This window comes from Cupressus sempervirens, chromosome 4, assembly GCF_028749045.1.
Source record: "Cupressus sempervirens isolate cs-2001-9-10 chromosome 4, ASM2874904v1, whole genome shotgun sequence".
Classification (NCBI taxonomy): Eukaryota; Viridiplantae; Streptophyta; class Pinopsida; order Cupressales; family Cupressaceae; genus Cupressus; species Cupressus sempervirens.
Window position 1 is genome coordinate 667,115,130 of NC_143121.1, and position 5,098 is coordinate 667,120,227.

Here is a 5,098-nt window from a genome sequence, read left to right on the forward strand (position 1 = left end):
ATTTGGTGATGTCACTTTTACCATCTTAATCATTAAAATTTTTGTGTACAGAGTTATGATGTCTAAACTTATGACACATATTATTGACATTATTTTGAAAATAAATAAAATCTTGATGACTCATTTGATGTACATCCTCTACTTATGGGATTGGGAATGTGGCTTAATGTGTAATAATGATTGATGTCATTTAAAAGGCTTGAAAGTTTCTAGTTTTAAAGTTGAGGGTTTCTTGAGAAAAGAGGAAACTTGTGTGACAAGTAACATCTTTATTATAAGTTCTTAGAAAGATATTCATAATAATACTACTAATGTGGCTCTTTGGCTCTATGAAATTTTATTCATAATTAGTCTAGTTTCTTTAGGATGATTAAGGTGGGTGTTTATAATGCAAAAATATTTGTCGATCTAGGTATTGTGAGGTTTAGTACTAATCTAAACTTGAAGAAGCCTAGATTTTTCATAAGGCTTACATTATGGGAGGTCCTCCAAAGAGAGTAGAGTCGACAAACTATAAGGAATTATTACAGAATAAGGAAAGATGGAACTACTTCATGAGGAAAAGTATGAACAAATACATTGAGGCTATGAAAGGCCATAATTTGATGCTCTCAAAAAAGTTTGGTAACTCCATGTACAAATATGAGGTCACCATTGGTAGTGTAAATTTTATTGTGACCCCTCAATTGATTTGTGAGGCAACGATCTATATTGTGAAGGGCATTACATAATATAGAAAATTCAATAATAAATTCTTTGAGGGCACAGAGAAATTGGTTGGGATTAAATCAGGCAATAGGTATGATCAATTATCCCTCTCTAACCCCTTTTCATTGGTTTCTTGTGGGTTATGCATTATTTTACTTTGGAAGGAATATTTACCACTTACCATGGTTACCACTTCCCACTTCTTAATATGTTAAGCCATGGTGAAAAGATTGATATGACTTATTTTCTATACTCATCCCTGTTCAATAGTAGGAAAAATGATGATAATTTGCCAATTCATCATGGTTTTATTTTTTTATTGTATGACGATGTGTTCTTCAACCACTTGAGTCTTGGAAGGTGTCTTACTAGTAAGGTATCCCCGTCAACCTCCTATGAACTCTATTGTTATTGAGAAAATCAATCTTGAGAATAACTTGGATATACACCACCCCCCCACCCCCCCCACCCCTGCCTCGCCCCCCTCCCTCGCCCATCTCCCCCCCCGCCCCCCACTACAATTGGTGAAACCAACAATCCCAAGCACAAACCCAAAAATCCTAAAGGTAAAACCCAAACCCAACAAGAATCTTTGTTGTTTGAAACATTAGCTAAATTCACAAATGGGTTTACCAGAACTAGTATAATTAGTACTCCAAAGAAAAGTAAAATCCTTAAGAAAATAATTGAGGTGGACAAGAAGGATTCAAAAGGATTAGAACATAAAGATGGAGACTAGAAATTGAGGCTTAGGGTTATGGAATTGAGACTAGTTCTAGGGAGAGGATATCTAAAAGGCTGAGGGTGAAAAAGAGGAAAAAACTCTAGGAGAAAGTAAAGATGACACATGAGATAAATAGGATTAGGAGACTTCTAAGACCGAGGTTGAAGAAATATGACAGAAAGATGATAATAGTGCCATTAAGCAGATCATGAAGATTCTGATGAGGCTAAGAAGGAAACTCAGGAGGCTCATATTAAGGTTGTTATAAGGCCCAATGTTGAAACCCCCATTTCTTATAACCCCATGGTTGAGTAAGTTAAGGTTCCAGTCAATCCCATGCCTTCTACAGATATTAACATTGAAAAGGTTAAAAGATAGTTGGAAAAAAATAAATCAAGGATGTTAATGAAAAAATGTTATCACTTAACAATTTAATTTTAATAATACCATACTAGAATTGAGCTTGGTGTGCCCATTTCAACCATATGTAGGGTCCTTAAAGAAATAATGAGGAAGGCCATCTTTGGCACTATCATAGGTCAAAGAAAACTCAAGAAAGATGGTATAAAGAAGGAAAATGTGTGTCTGGAGATGAAGAGTATGCAGGATTTTCACAACTAGAAAAAGATCTCAACTACCTAGTTGAGCATTGGGAGAACATCAAATAGGCCTAGTGTCTCTAGGCCTTCAATTCCCTTTTTTTATTAGGGTTTAATGTTGAGTAATTTTAGTTATTTTCTTTTTGGTATTGTGATACTACTTGTAATTTCCGAACACAATTTTAAAACTGTTATGTTAAATTTAAATCTTGTTAATGGTCAGTTATCTTTTTTGATTATTAGTTGTATTTTTGCTGATAAGTTGGACTTTGACACTCACGGTATTTTACTTTGTATTTGATTAAGTTTTTCTCTCTGATAGGTCTCTAGTAGTTTTTGTTAGAGATGGTCTTTTATGTTGCTTGGTTGTAAGAGTCTATTGTAAATTTATTTTTCTTAAGTTATCTTTTCCTTAATTGTGTATATTAATTTGTAATATTTTCTCAAAAATATTCAGGACTAAAATTTTTCAAGTAATAATATTTTAGCTTGAATGGTAAATTTTTAATTACAAAAATAAATAAAATTAGACTTATTTTTCAAGCTAATTGGTCTTTGGTGGACACTATTTGATTCCCAAAACTTATAAATATATTTTCTTAGATTTTTGCAAAATCTTTTGCTGTGATTGTTGGTTTTAGAACTTTTTTTTAGCATATAAAATGCCAATTTCATTGAAGATAAAAGAAATTATGCCATGTACTAAGGTTGGTGTGTGCGACCATCCAATGCTCTAGTACTCTTGTTATTTTTCTTGTATTCTTTTTATAAATCAAGTTTTTGGCATAATTAGTAGATATATCTTGAGGTCTTGAAGGATAAATGAATCTTCTTAAATATAAAAGTCAAGCACACGGGTTGATAAAAAATGTACGCATGTCAATTCTTGTCAATTATTACTGACAAATCAAGAAAATAGTACTGAAATTGAATTTTAAATATTCAAGATTAAAATATATTAAAAATAATATACTATGACCCAATTCGATGGCTACTAATCCTGAAAACTAATCTTAAAAGTCACATCTAAAATATATCAAATAAATAATGAGAAAAATAAAATGAAATGGATTAGACAAATTAAAAGAAGTTGCTTAGACATCCTGCAGAAACTGAAAAATTAAAGAAACAGACCATAGATTTCCAATTTCCACCATTGCACGCTACTTTTCCAAAACTGTTAACAATGGCTGTCACCATAGGTCACATTTCTGAAATAGGATATTTCGTTATTGCAAGTTAGGGGAGTCCATGATTTTGTGGGATGTGGCAGTAGTTTGAGAGAGCCAAGACATGAGTATGATATTGGGTAAAGTCTATGGAAGATAGTTGTCTGAGACGTCTGACAAAAATAGGCAAATGTTTGACTTAGAAAACACGCTCTCCAGTTATGAGGCCCTCAAATTTGAGCTATTCAAGGTTGTGGAAGGCGTTAAAAGCAGCTAAATACAAAGGGAAGTTCCCGAGCTGAATCTCTGTAAAGAGTATTCTATTGATAAAAGTGAATCCAATGGCATGAAAAGTAAGGTGTAATATGGAGAATGTGAGGATTAGAAGTGCGAGGAAAAAAATGAGAGAGTTATGATTTCGAGGTTAACTTGCACATGACGATAGGACTAGGGCAGAAGCGAAGTAATGAAAGGGTGCACGAAGATTAGGGTTTCCGACAGAGCTATTTGACCTGGTGAAGGAACCAACTAAATGGCCGGGCCATTTTATGGGCCCCGGCAAGGAGCGTAAAATGAGCTGTACTTTGTATATATCGAGACGTTGTTCCCCAATGAAAAGATAAAGAGATTTGCGGAGGTGTATTAACATAGGTTAGGAACTAATGCTTTCCATAAAGTCTGCCTCGGCCCCAGATGGAATGTGCTCCCATGGTTGAGTAAACTGATGCGGGCTCTTGCGACATATGCATGAGTTTTGGGGAGGGATTCAGTCATACTTCATATTGTTTTATGAGAAAGGAAAGAAAATGGGTTATTTAAAGTTTATAGTATTAGTTTTGAGTTATTTAAAGTTTACAGTGTTAGTTTATGTATGATAACAGCAATATGACATTATTTTATGTTATCTGTAGGAAATATTAAATTGTATGGCAAATAAGGTGTACATATCTTAGTCTATGTGAAATTTGAACTTGAGATCTTCTTATGAAAAGTACAAGTTTTCATTAATATTGTATTAAATGACCTATTTTGTAGTGTTTAAAGTGGAGTTACATAGGATAGAATATTATAGAGTTCAAATTGCCTACCTTTCTTATCCTTAACATTAACAAAACCAAGATATGTGAAACTATCCGGAAAGCAAGACATATGAACCAAATAATGATTTTAATGACAGCTTGTAAGGCTTGCTAGTCTAAGGAGCTAAAAGTCTCATAGTTTTAAACCATCTCTATGTTCCTTTCTATCTCTCACTTCATGTTAGGGATCTCCACTAGAGAGCTAGCGGTTTAATTGATCTAATCCTGACAAGTAGACTATGCATGTTATTGGTCTTCAAAATGATTTTTAATGAACCCTAGATATCTCCACACATTGTGCTTTATCTAAGAAAGAATCATTTTCTCTAGTTTACAGCTATGTTGCAAAACATGTAAGTTCTCTCGTCATATAGCTTTTTGGGCCTCTCCATGTTGACCCAATCTTACACTTGAAATAATGTAATCCCATCCTCAATTATGCATTGCTTTCTATTGAATACCTGCCCTTAAATATTCTTAGTTAGAGTTTTCTCAACTTAGATTAAGCTCATTTTTGTTTTCACCAATATTAGGGGAAGAGACCAAATAATGGCTATGAATGGCTTTTCCTCGCTCTAATTTGCTACAAGAGTGTTGCCTCGTGGCGTCTCTTCTTTGGGTTTGACCACAACTCGCACGTGATCGGGAAGGTAAAAGGAGAAGTAGCAATGGATAGTGGTCTACAAGAAACGGACAAGATCGGGCCCGGGGCTGTGAGGCTCCAACTTGCCAATTACCATGCGTGACCATGACCCATGCCAAACCCTAACCCACCATCATCATATACAGCGCCTGCCCCAGTTCTTTCATTCCTTCACT